General features: G+C 45.0%; 1 protein-coding gene across 1 annotated transcript in view; it reads left to right on the top strand.

The window, feature by feature from the left end:
• Nucleotides 1–21,705, top strand: part of cux2b (cut-like homeobox 2b) — a 643,825-nt gene that overhangs the window by 365,689 nt on the left and 256,431 nt on the right. The window lies entirely within an intron of this gene.

Consider the following 21,705-nt stretch of genomic DNA (forward strand, 5'->3'; position numbering starts at 1 on the left):
TTTAAACAGCACTAGCCCCATGCTGCTGAGACCTGTGGTGCCAGAGAAAGAGGTTATGGAACATACACACAAGGTTAAGCCAGAGAAAACTGTATCTTGACATTGCTTTTATAAACAACTGAAGGCCAAATAGAAGCCTCCCAAAAGAAATAATTTCAGACTTGATATCAATATTGCTATGTAGCATCTCATTTAATGTTCTTATACTGCTGCAACCCAAATGTGAAAATGTGAACAATGAGTAATGTTTAAACAAATAGTGTAACTGTTAGTTATTTAAATACTGTATGATGCCATTATAAAAACAGAAACCTTTAGTCATTATGTGAAATAAGGTGTGTTATGCTTGCCATGTTCTGTAATAAAGGATCCAAAATAAATTGGAATTCAGTTGGAAGTGTACATTTATTAGCAATTTTTTTCACTGTGGATAAATTAGTGTTCTCAGGTATGTATGCTGTTTGTTATGTGCTGGACAGAATAACTAATTAGACTGATCAGTTCAGCAAAGGTGCTGACTCTATAACACCTTGTCTCTTGGTGTCTAAGTCACACAATCTTGCTCACATGCATTTATAGGTTCTTATTTTGATATCTTGGCATGTGGTGGCTCAGTGTTGATGTAGCAAACAACATGTCCTGGAAATTTAGAAAAGTGGGACAATGAGAGAGAGCAGAGAAGAAGAAAAAACAGAGAGAAACACTATTGCTTTCAGACAGCGAAAGCAGGAGACTATTGTATCTGTATTGATTGGTGTAGTGCCTCTCCATTTTAACATGAACTCCATGAAGCAGCAGTGAGCTAGAGTATTGGCAGGCTCTTATCTTTAAAATATTTTAGTGAGCATGATGCTAGCATTATGGAACTCCAGGGACAACAGCTCTTTACTGTAAATCTAAATCCCTTCACTCTCTCACATTCGCTCTCTCTCCCCATATAGTTCTAATCATATTGAATTTCTCCTTTAAGCGAATAATATTCATTAGAAGGGTACAGAATATGCTTTTATATTATGTCTTAAGATGCATGCTTGTTTTTTTTATTTTGCTTGTTATTTGTCACATAATTAGTTAAAATGTATTTATTAATCTACTTTTTTCTTTGTTGACTAAATACCTCTTTCTGTTTAAATAACCCGTTATTTTCTTAAGTATAAGAAGGAAAGCTTGTATTTTTTTCTAAATCCAAATCCGCAAAGGAGCATAAAAATCAACTTCTGTTGTCCTGTTTGGTTGCATTACAATCTGAAATTAAAGGTGCCCTTCCACCAAAAACGTTTAATACTGGCTCTTTTTGAAATACCATAGTTCACTCCGAGTTGCATATGCATGCTGCATGTGAAAATGTAATTCTACTCCCATTCCCTGTATTAGCTTATGAAAGAAAATAGTCGGAAAAACGAGCGGATCTGAAAAAGTCCTACAAACTTACGTCACTTCGAAAATTAGTATTCATGGCCTCGCCCACCTTGGCTTGCGACCGCCCACCAGAAGAAAGTTCGGATTTAAGCACGAGGAGAGATAGCAGAGCCCATCTCGTCAGTAGCTAACGAAGAGGACCTAACAGCAAGTTGAAAACATGTCTGAACAAGTTTGTGCCTGTGTTATTTGTGGCAGTAACACATCAACGTTGCATGTTTGGGGAGGCTGGGACCTCCCCTGCGCGAGTTACGAGTGTTCAAAGTCAGGCTGGAGTTGCCGACAGAAACGAAACCTAAGTGGAGTGCCGCGGCTCGCCTCGGGGCGAATTATGTCCTGAGGTGCGGGGCTAGCCCACCCTGGCAGTGCTGATTCGTTGGGGAGAGGGCAGAGGTCGCTGGCTGCCAAGTTTGGGGAGGCTGGGACCTCCCCTGCCCGAGTTACAAGCGTCCAAAGTCGGGCTGGAGCCGCCGATAGAAACGAAACCTAAGCGGAGCGCTGCGGCTCACCTCGGGGCGAATTACATCCCGAGGCACGGGGCTAGCCTGCCCTGGCAGCGCCGGTTCGTTGGGGAGAGGGCAGAGGTCTCTGGCTGCCAAGTCTGGGGAGGCTGGGACCTCCCCTGCCTGAGTTATGAGCGTCCAAAGTCGGGCTGGAGCCGCCGACAGAAACGAAACCTAAGCGGAGCAAAGTTGCAAGATAGAAGAGGTGAAGAAGAAATGGTTGGAATTTATCTTTGGAACACCACCAGCAAAATATAATGCAACGTTAGTACTGTGTTCTGATCATTTCAACCACAGTGACTTTTCAAACTTCGGTGTCTTCAGTAGTAGTTTTGCTTTGAGGTTGTTTTTAATACCTGGATCTGTCGACCACCAGCTCACAAGCTGTAAGTAAAACATGAACTTTTTGTTCGAAGGTTTTTGTTACAAAATAGCATGTTCATATTCTCCACGTTAGCATGAATGACATGGTCACAAGCAGAGGTGGGTAGAGTAGCCAAAAATTGTACTCAAGTAAGAGTATTGTTACTTTAGAATAATATTAGTCAAGTAAAAGTAAAAAGTAGTCGTCCAATTAATTACTTGAGTAAGAGTAAAAAGTACTAAGTGAAAAAACTACTGAAGTACTGAGTAACTGCTGAGTAACTTCTTTGTTTATTGATCAGGATGTCATAACAGGTAGATATTTCATATATATTTCACACATAAACTGTGTGTGTGTAGTTCTGTGTATTAACAATAACAACAAGAAGCTCAAGGCAGTCTGCACATAAACCATAACACTGTGTGCGCGTGCATGTTCACTCCGTGAAGTGACTGTTCAGCTTTAACAGCAGCTGAACATCACATGTAATATCTCCTCGTATGAAAAAGACTGGAAATAATCCTGTAAGATGCGATCAGCGATGTTAATCCTTTCATCTCCCAAAAAGTTGTTTACTGGATCCATCTCGCAGAGGAGTTAGCAAGCGGAAGTAACAAGCAAAAAGGTTGCTAACTAGCTGCCAGTGCCCAGCTTGGCTGGGTGGTGGTGGGGATTGCTAGCAAGCGGTCAAGCTAACAAGCTAATGCCCTTCCTTTTGTGAACAAGCACTTGTAGACAAATAATAAAACAAATCTCACAGAAAAAAAAAAAAACACCTGAAGTCTTCACAAATTCCTCTAATCCACAACAAATACAGTAGCTTGAAAAATGGAGATTTCACAAACGATATGTTACGCGTTTTGTTATTTAGTAAGTTTTCACCAGTCTTCCATTCCCAGTTTTTGACCAGAGCTGTGTACAACTGTAACGCTATTGAGGAGCTGACATTAGGCGAGCAACCTTATTTTCATGAGCATTTTTTGGTTTCACATCAATAAAAAGTGATTGTTAGGAAGATTTTTTTGTATTGTTAGTTTTTTTTTTTCCTTTTTTATCAGACATCTAATTTTTTAGGTTTGTTTACCTGACATGTTTCGACATATCAAGGTACAAACTCTCACAAGCAGAACGCAGTATATTAGCAAAAGGACTCAACTACGCTGTCACACCGAACAACATACCACACGACGAATTCATTCTGGCAACTGAATTAGCATGTGAGAAAATACAGGATCAGGGACAAAAAGCAGCACTAAGAAACGCAATAGCTGGTATATTGAAAACGGCCAAACCACCACCCAGTAACATCACCAAACAGGAAGCCAAAGCCATGAGAACATTAGCTAAAAATAAAGATATCACAATCCTCCCAGCAGATAAAGGCAGAACAGTAGTTATCATGGACACCGAAGAATATGAATACAAAATGAGGGAATTACTCAGTGACAATGCCTTCGAGATATTAAGAAAAGACCCAACAGAAGACAAGAAAAAGAAACTAAAAGCATTACTCAAACCACTACTCGATGAAAATAAAACGTCGAAACATGTCAGGTAAACAAACCTAAAAAATTAGATGTCTGATAAAAAAGAAAAAAAAACCTAACAATATTCAATATAAGACATAATGAACGTAATCGAAAGATTTTTTTGTAGTTTTATTTCTTGGTTCAATGTGAGTGTGAATGGTTGTCTGTGTCTGTGTCAGCCCTGTGATGACCTGGCGACTTGCCCCATGGCTGACGAGGGCCTTTCTGTGCAGAGTTTGCATGTTCTCCCCGTGTCCACATGGGTTTCCTCCGGGTGCTCCAGTTTCCCCCAAAGACATGCAGGTTAGGTTAACTGGTGACTCTAAATTGGCCATAGGTGTGAGTGTGAACGGTTGTCTGTGTCTATGTGTCAGCCCTGTGATGACCTGGTGACTTGTCCAGGGTGTACCCTGCCTTGCGCCCGTAGTCAGCTGGGATAGGCTCCAGCTTGCCTGCGACCCTGTAGAACAGGATAAAGCAGCTAGAGATAATGAGATGAGATGAGATTTCTTGGTTCTCTGGTGTGTGTGTGTGTGTGTGTTATCTTGCCGTCTGAGGCCGCAGTGCATCAATACATTTCCACAAAACAATGTATTTTACAGTTATTTATGATGTTACAACAGGGGTAACATCTGCCTACGAAGACAGCCAAAAGCACATAGCCTACTTACTGCAATGTGTTTCCTCAAATTCATCTCATCTCATCTCATTATCTCTAGCCGCTTTATCCTTCTACAGGGTCGCAGGCAAGCTGGAGCCTATCCCAGCTGACTACAGGCGAAAGGCGGGGTACACCCTGGACAAGTCGCCAGGTCATCACAGGGCTGACACATAGACACAGACAACCATTCACACCTACGGTCAATTTAGAGTCACCAGTTAACCTAACCTGCATGTCTTTGGACTGTGGGGGAAACCGGAGCACCCGGAGGAAACCCACGCGGACACGGGGAGAACATGCAAACTCCACACAGAAAGGCCCCCGCCGGCCCCGGGGCTCGAACCCAGGACCTTCTTGCTGTGAGGCGACAGCGCTAACCACTACACCACCGTGCCGCCCTTCCTCAAATTCGACGTTGAGTTTTTATAAGCTGAAACATCCACTGGTTTGGGGAGACACATGTGACACCGCATAACATAACTATTATTTTTTGTTGTTTGAAGAGTGAACATGGTTTGTATGTGTGGCCAGGGGTGTGCCTCTTCAGCTTGATGAGAAATGCTGGCCGCTGTCTCTGCCATTTTTCTTCTGCTTTCGTGCTCTTTTCCACCTGGACTGGTCTTGCCGCAGGAATTTTGTGTGCGGGCGCTCGCGGTGGCTTGGCTCTGTTTGATTGGCGAAACGGAGTTAAACCATAGCTCCTCCCACTATGGCTCTGGCTGCTATATTTGATCGGTGAGATGCTGTCATGTGGCAGAGCCTCTGCTGGAAGTCTCGACAAAACATAAACAAACAGACCACGCATCGCACGGATCAATAAAAATAAAGTAGCAAGTAATGAGCAGAATATAGCCCAATGTAACGGAGTAAAAGTACCGCTTCTTCTTCACAAATATACTCAAGTAAAAGTAAAAAGTATGCTGCATTAAAACTACTCTTACAAGTACAATTCATCCAAAAAGTTACTCAAGTAAATGTAATGGAGTAAATGTAGCGCGTTACTACCCACCTCTAGTCACAAGCTAGGCAGGGATGAGAGTTTTCCGCTTTTCAGCGGATTTCCTCTTTTTCTGAGTAAAAAACAACCTTTTTATATTATGCCAAATCCGTTGAGATTTTTTTTTATTAGTTTCGGGGGGTTGGGGTATGTTCCTTCATGCTGTTCAAACTTTATTAACTCCAACGATGTTTACACATTATTTGTAAGTCGCCATCTTTAGTCTCGTTTAAATCTCGTTGAATGTGATGTAAAATTCGTATTATCTACATTGTTATTGGTCAAAACATCGATGTCGAAACCATAATAGCCAATCAAAACAGTTTTTACAAAGACACCCACATCCGCTTGTTCTGACCCACTGGAGGTAGCGTCACAGTGCTGTTAGCCAATCAGAGGTAACACGTTTACTGATTGCTGTTAGCCAATCAGAGGTAACATGTTTACATGTCATGAATATTAATGAGTAAGAGCTGAAATCCTGTCCTTCTCCCGCCACCCACTCCTCCACCAAACTAGAACAGCCTGAAACAGGAGAACCACAGCATTTTTTCACCAAAACCGGCTCACAGGACATTCATTCATACTAGAGACCACCGTACAGTTAATGAAAAAATGATGCAATGAGACCTTTAAAATGGATTTATTTATTTATTTTATTTTTATTTTTTTGGGGTGGGGTTGCCACCATTTGAGTTACACAACACGCCTACCACTTTAAAGGTGCAAATTGTGGCTATCTATCTATCTATCTATCTATCTATCTATCTATCTATCTATTTGCTTATTTATTTTTAAATTGTGACACAGACAATAATTAAGATGAAAAAACAGAAATCTGGAGTGTACATAGGTATTCACCCCCAAAGTCGATACTTTATAGAACCAGTTTTGCTGCAATTATAGCTGCAAATCTCTTGGGGTATGTCTCTATTAGTTTAGCACATTTGGCCACTGGGATTTTTACACATTCCTCAAGGCAAAACTGCTCCAACTCCTTCAAGTTAGATGGGTTGCAATGGTGTACAGCAATCTTGAAGTTATGCCACAGATTCTCAATTGGATTGAGGTCTGGGCTTTGACTAGGCCATTCCAAAACATTTAAATGTTTCCCTTTAAACCACTCCAGTGTAGCATTAGCAGTATGTTTAGGGTCATTGTCCTGCTGGAACGTGAACCTTCATCCCAGTCTCAAACCTCTGGCTGACTCAAACAGGTTTTCCTCCAGAATTGTCTTGTATTTAGTGCCCTCCATCTTTCTTTCAATCCTGACCAGCTTTCCTGCCCCTGCAGATGAAAAACATCCCCACAGCATGATGCTGCCACCACTAAGCTTCACTGCAGGGATGGTGTTCTCAGGGTGATGGGAAGTGTTGGGTTTGCACCACACATGGCATTTCCCACCATGGCCAAAAAGTTCACTTGTAGTCTCATCTGATCAGAGAATCTTCTTCCATGTGTTTGGGGAGTCTGTGTGTTGCAGAGTCAGGGTCCTTCAAGAACAGGTTGATTTATACACTGCAAAAAAATTGAAAACTGAATTTGAGGAGAAAATTACTTAATACTAGTGAAATTATCTTTCTGTAATGACAGATATTTTTTACTTGGTGAGACATCTTGGAATTAGTTGGTTGCAATCTAGAACTAGGTTTAATAATCTCAGAATTGGTGTCACCATTTCAACTATAAGATATTTTCACTTGCATTTTTTGCAGTGTACAGACATCATTTGACAGATCATATGACACTTTGATTGCACACAGGTGGATCTTAATCAACTAATTATGTTACTTATGATGTTAATTGGTTGGACCAGCTCTTATTTAGGGGTTTCATATGAAAGGGGGTGAATACCTATGTGCACTCCAGATTTCTGGGTTGTTGGTTTTTTTTTTCATCTTAATTATTGTTTGTGTCACAATAAAAAAAAACAATTTGCACCTGTAAAGTGGTAGTCATGTTGTGGAAATCAAACAGTGCAAACCCCCCCAAAAAAATCCATTTTAATTCCAGCTTGTAAACAAAACAGGACAAACACAAAGGGGGATTGTCAGTAATGCTGTCGAGAGTGCCAGTCCAAACCCAACTACAAACATGGTCTCTCAGAATGACAAAACCCACGAACCACAGTGCCCTCTATCACCTGTTTATTAAATACACCTGTCACTCATTTCCTGGTTCATCACCCCCTGCTATATAAACACCTCTCCCACTCTCACTCGATGCGAAGTATCCTTCAGTGTTCATTCCTTTCATATCAAGCCTTTATTCTACTGCCTGCTTTACTGTGTTCTTGACCCTTGCTCTCATATCTTTCGCTTTATTTTCTAGCCCTGTCCGCATTGCCCCATCTACCAATTGATTGACCCTCGTCTGTCCCACGACCTTGATTCTAGTTTCGCGTTTTGGCTTTGTTTCCAGTTTGCTTTCCCCACTCTACCCTGCACATACATCCGTAAGTGCCTGCATCCTGACAAGATACTTCGCTGCGATGGATGCAGCAGGGGAGGCGAGGTAAACTGCTCTGAGCGCTCAGGGGTGCCTCTTGGGGGAACATCAGCAGATGCTTGCCTATCTCAACACCAAGATGGCTCAGCTAGCTGCCGTGATGTTGCAGGCCCTCCCAACACGCCCCAAAACTCCCCCCCCCATGTTCTGCACTTTTGCTTCCATGCCCAGAGAAATATGCCAGGGATGTGCGCAGCTGTAAGGGATTTTTACTTGAATGCTCCATGTACTTCTCTAAGATCCAACACATCTCCGATGAACGTAAGATCACAGGGTATGCTTTTCTTTCATTCTTGACTGGCAAGGCAATGTATTGGGCCAGCATGGTGTGGAGGAGTGAAGGGGAGCACACAACCTTGTATGATCATTTCCTCACACTATTCAAGCATGTTTGATCATGAACCTGAGGAAATTGAAGTCGGCGAGAGCCTACTGACCATCACACAGGGCTCTAGGAGAGTCACCAACTATGCCCTAGATTTCCGAATTCTCGCAGCACCCAGTGGATGGAAAGAACCAGTTCTAAAAGCTGTTTTCTACCAGGGGATCCACCCTGCTGTATTGAGTGAGCTGGCATGCCATGATGAACATCTCACCTTAGACGCCCTGATTGATCTCGCGATTCAGCTGGACCATCTACTGTCCAGTCACTCGTCACTCAAGGAGGAGGCCACGCCCACTTCAACCACCAACACTCCCACATCCGTGGAGGTCTCACAAACTCATCTGAAATGCTCCAAATGAGATCGGAGGAGAGAGGGACTGTATTTCTACTGCGGAAGTGCCAACCATCTGATTATTCAGTGTCCGGTCTGCCCACCACGCACCAGTTCTGCGGAGACCAAGGCTGACCCGATGAGTCCAGTGAGATCATTTAGAGCTCAGTCTTTCAAGGTTCCTGTATTGCTGAAACTGCCTTCCTCAACCCACGTGCTTTCTGCATTTGTTGACTCAGGGGCAGAGGGGAACGTCATTGACAGTTCAGTCGTCCAGAAGTTCAATTTGCCCACAAACCCTCTGCAGAGCCCACTCAGCATCAGGACAATTGACAGAGGCCTGATAGGGGACGGCCTCATCACCACCTGGACCGCTCCCGTGCACATTCAGGTGGGAGCCCTCCATTCAGAGCTAATCTCCTAGTTACCACTGCTGTACATCATGACATCATTTTGGGTAATCCTTGGCTGCAGCTGCATGACCTGCTCATCTCCTGGCAGAATAAGGAGATTCTCCAATGGTCCCCGACCTGTTTTCAGAACTATCTTCAGCGTCCTCAGCTAAGTGTCTCCTCCACCTCTGTAGAAAATCCCCAGCCTGACTCCCTAGAAGGGGTCCCAGAGTGTTATCTGGACCTAAGGGAGGCCTTCAGTAAGGGTAAGGCGTGCGGCCTACCACCACACCACCCCATGACTGTGACATTGACCTCCTACCGGGCACTTCTCCATCACACAGTCGCATCTACCCTCTGTCCCAGACGGAACAAGTGGTGATGGAGTATGTACAAGAGGCCCTCAAGCAGGGATACATACGCCCATCTACATCACCTGCATCGGCGGGATTCTTCTTCGTGGAGAGGAGAGGGAGCAGCCTCTGCCCATGTATAGACTTTCGAGGACTCAATCAGATCTCAGTGAAGTACCCATATCCTCTTCCTTTGATGCCCTTGGCTTTAGAACAGCTCCATAGCACCAACGTGTTTTCTAAGCTAGACCTATGCAGTGCCTACAACCTCATCTGTATCCAAGAAGGAGATGAGTGGAAGATGGCCTTCAGTACCAACGCCAGCCATTTTGAGTACTGGTTGATGCCATATGGCCTCTCTTCAGCGCCAAGCATTTTCCAGTGTCTCATCAATGATGTACTTTGGGACATGTTAGGGAGATATGTGGTGGCATACATTGATGATATCCTGATCTACTCCCCAGATGAAGAGAGCCATCTCCAACACATTCAATCAGTGCTCAACCGCCTGTTAGAAAACCACCTTTATGTCAAAGCCTAGAAGTGTGAGTTCTACATGCAACATTCCTTGGTTTTGCAAATTTCTATCGTCATTTCATTAGAAATTTCAGTACTCATGTGGCGCCCTTGACCTCCCTGTTAAAGAAGGGACCAAAGTGCCTCCGCTGGACCCCTGCAGCCAAAGAGGCCTTCAACAAGCTCAGAACCACCTTCACCACAGCCCCGATCCTCCAACACCCTGACCCTACCCGACCTTTCACGGTCGAGGTGGATGCCTCCAAGACAGCTGTAGGAAGGGTACTCTCACAGTGCTTTGGCGAGAAGCCCAAGCTCCACCCAGTTGCATTCTTCTCAAAGAAACTCACCTCAGTGGAGAGGAACTATGACATCGGGAACAGAGAACTACTCACTATCAAGCTTGCTCTGGAGGAATGGAGACACTGGCTGGAGGGAGCCACTTACCCCTTCGTCATACTTACGGATCATAAGAATTTGGAATATCTCAAGAAGGCCAAGAGACTTAACCCACGCCAAGCCTGATGGGCTCTGTTCTTCATGCGCTTCCACTTCACAATATCCTATCGTCCAGGCACCAAGAACACTAAGGCAGACGCCCTGTCACATGTCTTCAGCCCATCTCCTCACGACCCTGAACCTCACCCTATCCTCATGCCCAAATGCTTCATCCAAGCAATCTCATGGGACCTAGACAAGGAGATAAGGGAGTTGCAACCACAGACTCCTCCAGCTAACTGCCCACCTGGCCACCTGTACATCCCCAACCATCTCTGAGGTAAACTCATCACTTGGGCACATGCATCTCCTGCTACTGTTCACCCAAGCAGTCATCATACTTACCAACTGCTATGGAACAAGTACTGGTGGGAGAATATGTTGACAGATCATCCATTTCATCTCCTCGTACACAGTGTGTGCACAAGCCAAGGTACCTTGAACACCTCCCGCTGGTAAACTATGCCCTCTCCCTGTACCTCAGAGACCCTGGTCTCACATGGCTGTTGACTTTATCATTGACCTACCACCATCCCAGGGCAATACTACCATCCTGGTGATCATCAACAGGTTCTCCAAGGCACTGAGATTCATCCCGTTTCCCAGCTTTCCAGACCACCGAACTATTATTCCAGTATGTATTCAGATACATACTGAATACATACTGGAGCGCTGTGAGAGTACCCCTCCTACACCCTTCTCGGAGGCATCCACCTCGACCATGAAAGGTCAGGTTGTTAGGGTTTTGCTGGGATTCGAACCTGGTTCGTTGGTGTGATAATCCAGCAAACCCCCACTAGGCCACCAGGGGGATGACTCAAATGCAGAGGCGTGAGGCGGAAGTAGAAAAAGAATCAAAAGGTTTATTTAAACTATATACACTATATACAGGGCAAAACAAAAGACAAAAAAAACCAAAGAGCATAATCCAAAAGAAAAGCAAAGTGCAAAAATACAAAAGCTAAGAAGATCAAAAAACACAGTACAAAGGAAACTGGAGATAAACATAACAGCACAAAGACTCCGTGACAAGAGGACTGAACTCAGGGGTATAAATAGACAAACTAATTAAGGACACAGGTGAAGATAATTAGGCAATTAACACAAACACAAAACACAGGAACAGTGGCGGCCTCTAGAGGCCAAAATAAACACGACATGAAAAGGAAATAACAGCGGCCTCTAGAGGCCAAAACAGTCCTAGTCCTAACAGGACCCCCCCCTCTAGGAGCGTCTCCTGACGTTCCCAGGGCGATCCGGATGGGCCGAATGGAAGTCCCGACATAGTTCTTTATCAAGGACATCCCGAGCAGGAACCCAGCAGCGCTCCTCAGGACCATAGCCCTCCCAGTCCACCAGATATTGCAACCCGCCGCGGACCCGGCGGGAGTCAAGCAGGCGATTCACAGTGAACACAGACTGCTCCTGGAAGATGCGGGGGGGTGGGGGGTTCCTAGGGGCAGGGGCATACGTAGACGTCAGTACGGGCCGTAACAGGGAAACATGGAAAGTGGGGTTGATCCTCAGAGTCCGGGGCAACTGGAGCCGGTAGGAGACAGGGTTCACCCTGCGCACCACCTTGAAGGGGCCAATGTAGCGAGGAGCAAGCTTGCGGTTCTCCACCCGCAGTGGAAGGTCCTTAGTGGACAGCCAAACACGCTGCCCAGGGCGGAAAGCGTGTGCAGGTCTTCTATGGCGGTTGGCCTGAGTCTGGTTGGTTCTGGAGGTCTGTATGAGGGTCTTCCTGACCTTGCTCCAGGTCTTGCGACACCGTCTCACATATTGGTTGACCGAGGGCACCCCCGCGTCCTCCTCCTGGTCCGTGAACAGAGGTGGCTGGAACCCGAATTGGCACTGGAATGGCGACAGCTTGGTGGCCGATGACTGCAGGGTGTTGTGGGCGTACTCCGCCCATGGCAGCCAGGTGCTCCACGATGTCGGGTTATCCATAGCCAGGCCTCGCAGGGTGGTTTCCAGGTCCTGGTTGAGCCTCTCCGTCTGACCATTGGACTGTGGGTGAAACCCAGAGGAGAGGCTGGCAGTGGCTCCGATGACCTTGCAGAACCCGTGCCACACTCGGGAGGAGAACTGGGGCCCTCGGTCTGAGACGATGTCCTGTGGAAGACCAAAGACTCGGAAGACATGATTAAACAAAAGTTTCGCAGTTTCAAGAGCAGAGGGGAGTTTGCACAGTGGTATGAAGCGGCAGGCCTTGGAGAATCTGTCAACTAAGACCAAAATGACCGTGTTACCTTGTGACTCAGGGAGACCCGTGATAAAGTCGACTGCCACGTGGGACCAGGGACGCCGGGGAATGGTCAGAGGATGCAGGAGACCCTGGGGACGCTGTCGTGGGTTCTTGGTTCTGGTGCAAACCTCACAGGACAGGACAAATGACCTTACTTCCTTCTCCATGTTAGGCCACCAGAAGCGTCTTTTCAGGAAGTCCAGGGTCCTCCGAGCTCCCGGGTGGGCGGTGAGAGGGGAAGAGTGACCCCACTGGAGAACCTTGGCCCGGGCTTGATGTGGGACGTACAAGAGGCCTGGTGGCCCCGTCCCAGGACCGGGGTCCTGGCGTTGGGCTCGTCGGACAGCCTCCTCAATACCCCAGCGGACAGGGGCCACAATCCGGGACACAGGGATAATAGGCCCGACTTCATTCTCCCTGTTAGTGGCAGAGAACAGTCTGGACAGTGCGTCAGGTTTGGTGTTCTTGGAGCCGGGGCGGTATGAGAGGGTGAAGTCAAACCGACTGAAAAACAGGGCCCACCTAGCCTGTCGAGGGTTCAGTCTCTTGGCTTGCTGGAGGTACTCCAGGTTCTTGTGGTCAGTCCAAACCAGGAATGGATGTTGTGCTCCCTCCAGCCAGTGCCTCCACTCCTCAAGGGCCAGTTTGACCGCTAGCAGTTCTCGATCCCCCACATCGTACCGGGACTCAGCAGGACTCAGGCGGTGGGAGAAGTAAGCGCAGGGGTGCAGCTTTCCTTCCGAACGTTGAGAGAGCACCGCGCCTACACCACTGTCCGAGGCGTCCACCTCCACGATGAATGGTTGGGAGGTGTCCGGGAGAACCAGAATGGGTGCCGTGGGCGGAGTACGCCCACAACACCCTGCAGTCATCGGCCACCAAGCTGTCGCCATTCCAGTGCCAATTCGGGTTCCAGCCACCTCTGTTCACGGACCAGGAGGAGGACGCGGGGGTGCCCTCGGTCAACCAATATGTGAGACGGCGCCGCAAGATTGCCTTTGTGATAACCTTATTAGCTGGTAAGGCGCGAGCCTGGGCTACTGCTATCTGGCAAAGACAGGGACCTGAGTGCTTTGATTTCCAGCTGTTTTCTGAAGAGATGCTTCGGGTCTTCGATCAGGCAGACATCAGTACCGACGCAGCCCGAAAGCTCATGTCCATCCGGCAAGGAGGAAGCGTCGCAGATTACGCCATCTCGTTCCGAACACTCGCAGCAGTAAGTGGATGGAACGAGACTGCCCTGGTGTCAGCCTTCCACCATGGTCTGTCTGACCCCATCAAGGACGGTCTGGCCTCTATTGGATGCCCAAGTGACCTCGAAACCCTCATCTCACATGCTATTCGTCTGGACAACAGGATGAGAGAACGCCACCAAGCCTTGAGCCCCCCCAGCCTCCCTACCTCTACCTGGAGACCATCTACCTCCTTCAGTGACTGTCCAGAACCCATGCAAGTGGGTCGTACTCGCCTCTCCGCATCTGAGAGGGAGCGCAGAAGGAGGGACAAGTGCTGCATCTACTGTGGCAAGCCTGGTCACTTCCGAGCATCATGTCCCGAACTCTTGGGAAAAGGACCGCCCCGTCCAGCCGAGGGAGGGTTGTGACGGGGCCTACCCTCTCTCCCGGACTCCCTGGCCAAGGAATCTACATCCCGGTCTCCATCTCCTGGGGTGAGTCTGTCCACTCTTGTCAAGCTTTGATAGACTCAGGGGCGGCTGGGAACTTTATGGATATTCACTTCGCCCAAAGCATCAATATTCCGACTGCACCTCTTGAAGTCCCACTGTCTGTGTCTGCCCTCGATGGCCAAGCGTTAGGTGATGGAAGAGTCACCCAAGTTACTTCTCCAGTTTTCCTCCAGTCTCAAGGTCACAAGGAAGAAATATCCCTGCACCTGATTCCTTCACCTGAGTTCCCAGTTATTCTAGGCCTTCCTTGGCTTACTCGCCACAACCCTCGCATAGACTGGGTAACAAGCCAGGTTGTGGAATGGGGCCCTGCATGCCATGCCTCTTGTCTGCTCTCTAGCTCTCCTGTGTCTCCTGCCGAGCCCCCTGATCTCACCGAGTTATCTCAAGTTCCCACAGAGTACTGGGATCTCAAGGAGGTATTCAGCAAGAGCAGGGCCGCCGTTCTTCCTCCGCACCGGGCCTACGACTGTGCCATCCTGTTAGGACTAGGACTGTTTTGGCCTCTAGAGGCCGCTGTTATTTCCTTTTCATGTCGTGTTTATTTTGGCCTCTAGAGGCCGCCACTGTTCCTGTGTTTTGTGTTTGTGTTAATTGCCTAATTATCTTCACCTGTGTCCTTAATTAGTTTGTCTATTTATACCCCTGAGTTCAGTCCTCTTGTCACGGAGTCTTTGTGCTGTTATGTTTATCTCCAGTTTCCTTTGTACTGTGTTTTTTGATCTTCTTAGCTTTTGTATTTTTGCACTTTGCTTTTCTTTTGGATTATGCTCTTTGGTTTTTTTTGTCTTTTGTTTTGCCCTGTATATAGTGTATATAGTTTAAATAAACCTTTTGATTCTTTTTCTACTTCCGCCTCACGCCTCTGCATTTGAGTCATCCCCCTGGTGGCCTAGTGGGGGTTTGCTGGATTATCACACCAACGAACCAGGTTCGAATCCCAGCAAAACCCTAACAGAAAGACTCCGTCATGACCGACTCAGCAGAGGCTGCTTCAACTGTCTACCCGGCCAACCTTCAGGGAATTATGGCAGCTTTGACACGCTTCGGAGCGACCATGGACGCTCATGGACGTACACTCACCAGCCAACGTGAGGCCCTCGCTCGCCACGAGGAACTGCTTCAGCAAATTGGGAAAACCCTGGCACAGCTGACATCTCTGCCTGCATCTCCTGCTCCTGATCCAGTTCCTGCTCCTGATCCAGCTCCTGCTCCAGTGCCTCCTGCAATGCTGCCTTCTTCACCTCGCGAACCCAGCCTTCCTGCACCACAGAGGTATGACGGCAAGCACAGTGAGTGCCGAGAGTTCCTTACCCAGTGTCAACTCACCTTTGAGCTTCAGCCTACCACCTACACTACGGATTCTGTTAGGGTTTTGCTGGGATTCGAACCTGGTTCGTTGGTGTGATAATCCAGCAAACCCCCACTAGGCCACCAGGGGGATGACTCAAATGCAGAGGCGTGAGGCGGAAGTAGAAAAAGAATCAAAAGGTTTATTTAAACTATATACACTATATACAGGGCAAAACAAAAGACAAAAAAAACCAAAGAGCATAATCCAAAAGAAAAGCAAAGTGCAAAAATACAAAAGCTAAGAAGATCAAAAAACACAGTACAAAGGAAACTGGAGATAAACATAACAGCACAAAGACTCCGTGACAAGAGGACTGAACTCAGGGGTATAAATAGACAAACTAATTAAGGACACAGGTGAAGATAATTAGGCAATTAACACAAACACAAAACACAGGAACAGTGGCGGCCTCTAGAGGCCAAAATAAACACGACATGAAAAGGAAATAACAGCGGCCTCTAGAGGCCAAAACAGTCCTAGTCCTAACAGGAAGTGTCAGGGTTTTGGAGGATTGGGGCTGTGGTGAATGTGGTTTTGAGCTTGTTGAAGGCCTCTTTGGCATCCCAGAGGACATAGTCAGCGACCGTGAGCCTCAGTTCATCTCTTGTCTATGGGCCAGTTTCATGGGGGTGAATACCTATGCACACTCCAGATTTCTGTTTTTTTTTTCATCTTAATTATTGTTTGTGTCCCAATAAAAAAACAATTTGCACCTGTAAAGTGGTAGTCATGTTGTATAAATCAAACAGTGCCAACCCCCCCAAAATCCATTTTAATTCCAACTTGTAAACAAAACAGGACAAACACAAAGAGGGATTGTCAGTAATGCTGTTGAGAGTGCCAGTCTGAACCCAACTACAAACATGGCCACTCAGAACTACAACACTCACGAACCACAGTGCCCTCTATCACCTCTTTATTAAATACACTGTTCACTCGTTTCCTGGTTCATCAGCCCCTGCTATATAAACACCTCTCCAACTCTCACTCGATGTGAAGCATCATTCAGTGTTCATTCCTTTCATACCGAGCCTTTATTCTACTGCCTGCTTTATTTTGTTCTTGACCCTCGCTCTCGTATCTTTCTCGTTATTCTCTAGCCCTGTCCACATTGCCCCGTCTACCAATTGATTGACCCTCTCCTGTCCCATGACCTTGATTCTAGTTTCGCGTTTTGGCTTTGTTTCCAGTTTGTTTTCCCCGCTCTCCCCTGCACATACATCCGTAAGTGCCTGCATCCTGACAGGGATGAATACTTTTGCAAGACACTGTACATACAGACAGTCAGCTCCATGTTTCGTGGCACCCTTGGTAAAGATGTGTATTTAAAAAAAGGGGGGTATTGAAAATTACTTTGGAGCTGATTAGCTTAATTTGAGAAATGTGAGAGATGTAACCTTCATTTGAAGTCAGTTTATGCTAAGAAAATATATATTTTAATAAGAGAATGTGTCAGAATTATTGGCACCCATAGAGACACTTATAAAGAAAAATGTAACTGAAGCATGTGTCCATTCATATGTAACGTTTTTGATAATGATCACATAATATGCACATGTGATCATCAATTAATTCATTTGAATATAAATAAGAGGTGACATAAAGGGTAAATTCCCTTATTGATTCATCAACACGGGGAAGATTAGGGAAAACACAATGACATGAGACAAAAGTATATTGACCCTTTTTTTATCAAACCACAAAGTTTAGCATTTGGAACTAGCCATTATAGGGAACTTTGACTTGTACAGGGTTCAAGGCCAGATGAGACAAGAATAGAGTATTTTTGACAACTGATACCCAAGGTGGGTTTATCATAAAAGGAAGGATGGAGGAGCATTTGTGATATTTCCCTTCAAAGTCCCTGGAAACCTTTGTGGACTCCATGATAGATCAGGAGACTTTAAATGAAAAGATGGGTGGCTCTCAGCCCTGTCAATAACTCTCGGCAGCCGTTGATTTTGCCTCCTATAAGTGCTCCATTGCCAGCTACTTGCAGTAGTTAAAAAAAAAAAAAATCTTTGTATTTTTGCATGGCATGATTTGGTTTTATTCACTGAGAAAAGCAGTCTTTTAAGACATCAAGCAACCTGTTTGCGGTATGAAAACAACCATTGTTTACTTGTATCTGTGTCAGTACTGTGCATGCGCTATCTAGTCAAGTTATATTTGCACTTCATACAGTGTCTTGAAAAAGTATTCATCCACCTTGGTGTTTGTCCTGCTTTGTAGCATTACAAGCTGGAATTAAAATGGATTTTTTTGGGGGAGGTTAGCACCATTTTATTTACACAACATGCCTACCACTTTAAAGGTGCAAATTATTGTTTTGTTGTGACACATACAATAATTAAGATGAAAAAAAGAAATCTGGAGTGTGCATACTGTAGGTATTCATTGCCTTTCGTATGAAAGCCCTAAATAAGAGCTGGTCCAACCAATTCACAACTCACATAATTAGTTGATTAAGATCCACCTGTGTGCAATCAAAGTGTCACATGATCTGTCACATGATGTCTGGATAAATCAACCTGTTCTGGAAGGACCCTGACTCTGCAACACTACTAAGCAAGCAACATGAAAACCAAGGAGCATTCCAAACAGGTCAGAGACAAAGTTGTGGAGAAATATAGATCAGGTTTGGGTTATAAAAAAAAAATCCCCAATTTTGAATATCCCACAGAGCACCATTAAATCCATTATAGGAAAATGGAAAGAATATGGCACCACTACAAACCTGACAAGAGAAGGCCGCCCACCAAAACTCACAGACTGGGCAAGGAGGGCATTAATCAGAGATGCAACAAAGATGCCAAAGATAACACTGAAGGAGCTGCAAAGATCCACAGCGTAGATGGGAGTATCTGTCCATTGGACCACTTTAAGCGGTACACTCCACAGAGCAGGGCTTTACAGAAGAGTGGCCAGAATAAAGGCATTGCTTAAGAAAACACATTTGGAGTTTGCCCAGCACCATGTGCCAGACTCCTCAAACACATGGAAGAAGATTCTCTGGTCAAATGAGACTAAAATTGATCTTTTTGGCCATCATGGAAAATGCCATGTCTGGTGCAAACCCAACACCCTGAGAACACAATTCCTACAATGAAGCATGGTGGTGGCAGCATCATGCTGTGGGGATATTTTTTTCATCTGCAGGGACAGGAAAGCTGGTCAGGATTGAAGGAAAGATGGAGGGCACTAAATACAAGACAATTCTGGAGGAAAACCTGTTTGAGTCAGCCAGAGGTTTGAGACTGGGATGAAGGTTCATGTTCCAGCAGGACAATGACCCTAAACATACTGCTAAAGCTACACTGGAGTGGTTTAAAGGAAAACATTTAAATGTCTTGGAATGGCCTTGTCAAAGCCAAGACCTCAATCCAATTGATAATCTGTGGCATAACTTGAAGATTGCTGTACACCAACACAACCCATCTAACTTGAAGGAGTTGGAGCAGTTTTGCCTTGAGGAATGGGCAAAAATCCTAGTGGCTAGATGTGCTAAACTAATAGAGACATACCCCAAGAGTCTTGCAGCTGTAATTGTCGCAAAAGGTGGCTCTACAATGTATTGACTTTTTTTTGGGGGGGGTACCTATGCACACTCCAGATTTCTGTTTTTTTTTTTCCATCTTAATCAAATCAAATCAAGTTTATTTGTACAGCGCTTTTAACAATAAACATTGTCGCAAAGCAGCTTTACAGAATTTGAACGACTTAAAACATGAGCTAATTTTATCCCTAATCTATCCCCAATGAGCAAGCCTGTGGCGACGGTGGCAAGGAAAAACTCCCTCAGACGACATGAGGAAGAAACCTCGAGAGGAACCAGACTCAGAAGGGAACCCATCCTCATTTGGGCAACAACAGACAGCCTGACTATAATATTAACAGTTTTAACAGGTATAACCCTCAACTGTCCTCATGGGGCCGTCCTTCACAGGAGTGGGGCGATAAAACTCCGACCAGACACAGGGCACCAGGATGGATCAAGCAGGTCCGAGGGGCAGAAGAGGCCAGCATCTCAATCCCAGGATCAACATGTAACTCAGAGGGACAGATGGGGGGGGGGAGAAAGAAAACACGTTGTTAGGTATGCCCTAAAAATGACAAGTATTAAATCTGTGTGGTAGGCTCGCAGAGACGAGAGTCTTTACATCAGGCATGACGCACAATGGCATGTTAATATGGTAAAAAATATATCATGACCTGCTCTGGCTGGAAACAATCTTAATCATTGTTTGTGTCCCAATAAAACAACAATTTGCACTTTTAAGGTTGTAGGCATGTTGTGTAAATCAAACGGTGCTAACCCCCCAAGAATCCATTTTAATTTCAGCTTGTAATCCGACAAAACAGGACAAACACAAAAGGGGATGAATACTTTTACAAGACACTGTAAAAGTGAAGTCTGTTGATTTGCATATTTTGTTGCCAGTAAAAATCACATGGATTGATTAATTGAGATCTTTATTGTCATTACTGAAGTATAAAGTTAATAGACAAGTAAAAAGTGCAATTTGCGTTAGCTTTTATTTAGATTAACCCCTTCGGACACAAGGAAAAATGCTATGGAACTTCATGTGTACATTTGTACAGATTGTCTGAAGGGGTTAATAGAATTACAACTGAATAGAAGTTTCAGTTACATTTTTTCATTAAGTGTTTATTATTAGTATAAATACTTCAATGTATAAATCATGTTAAGAATAATTTACATTGAATCAGGTTTAAACTCAAGTTCCTCATTTCAAATATTTGTCTATTTAGTTGTGATATTTAAAGTTTGCTAAATATTTCAGTTTCACAAGATATCTTTATTTTCTTTATTGTTGTTCTTCTAAACTTGAAGTAGGGCTTCTTCAGGTTGCCATTTTCCTATTGAAGCCTATGCCCCTGCAGAATTGTGAAGATAGTCTAGACCTTCACATTAATAATTGAATATTCAAGAATTTATGACATATAAGTTGACCCATGATTGATAAAACTTGAAAATAGGTCAAACTGGCATGAAATCATCAGAAAGGCTTTACTTTCATTTTCATTAATTTTATATTTTTCACATATTACCCATCTAAAGCCATAAGATCAAGAAGAACATTTTATCTACTCTGAAATGCCAAAATTTGCATTTTGCATCACTCAGAATCCACTATTTTACATCCTATATTTTAAAAAAATTTCTGGGGAAGGAGCTCCAGAACCCCCCACCTTTTTTTACATCGCGGTGGCGGCATTGCTTACACTTTGGGTCTACCTACTGCTCTTTTCCAAATGCCCCCTACTCCCAAAATTATTGACAGGGCTGGGCTCTGCCAAGAAACTACAACTGGTTCATAGTTGGTTCTTCCAGCAGAGAAGTGATCCAACACATTCATCCAAATCTACACAAAAATAGTTCAATGACCACAGAATTAAGCTTGTTGTACCCATCCCTATTCCCTGGCCTAAACCTCATTAAAAACCTGTGGGGAGAGCTGAAGAGGAGACTCCACAACAGGGGACCTTTGGGCTCTGGAGAGATACTATATTGAGATTTTTCTCCAATCTCCTCAAGCATTATCGAAGATTCAGTGGTAGCTTTTATTTTGGCAAAAGGAGATTGCATAAAGTACTAAATATAGAGGTCGCAGTAATTTTGACATAATTTGTAGAATAAATTTAACTGCAGTTTAGCTTTCTTTCAAATTTTCAGTGTCAGATGAATTTTTTCATAGACTTTTCTTAACTATCTTTAGGGTGTCAAGAATTATTGAGCTTACTCTATGTACATAGTTACTTACTATTATTCTGTAACCTGCACAACTGGCAAATGTTCTGTAAATTTCCCCTCTGACATGAAACAGGGTGTTGGCCCAAGTGTCTCTGTCTCTCCTGAGAGGCAGGAGAGCTATCTTTTAGCTGTGTGAAAATTGTGAGAGAGCTATATTTTGTGGCTGCAGGCACTCTCTTGCCTA

The sequence above is a fragment of the Neoarius graeffei genome, chromosome 10 (assembly GCF_027579695.1).
Source record: "Neoarius graeffei isolate fNeoGra1 chromosome 10, fNeoGra1.pri, whole genome shotgun sequence".
In the NCBI taxonomy this organism is placed as follows: Eukaryota; Metazoa; Chordata; class Actinopteri; order Siluriformes; family Ariidae; genus Neoarius; species Neoarius graeffei.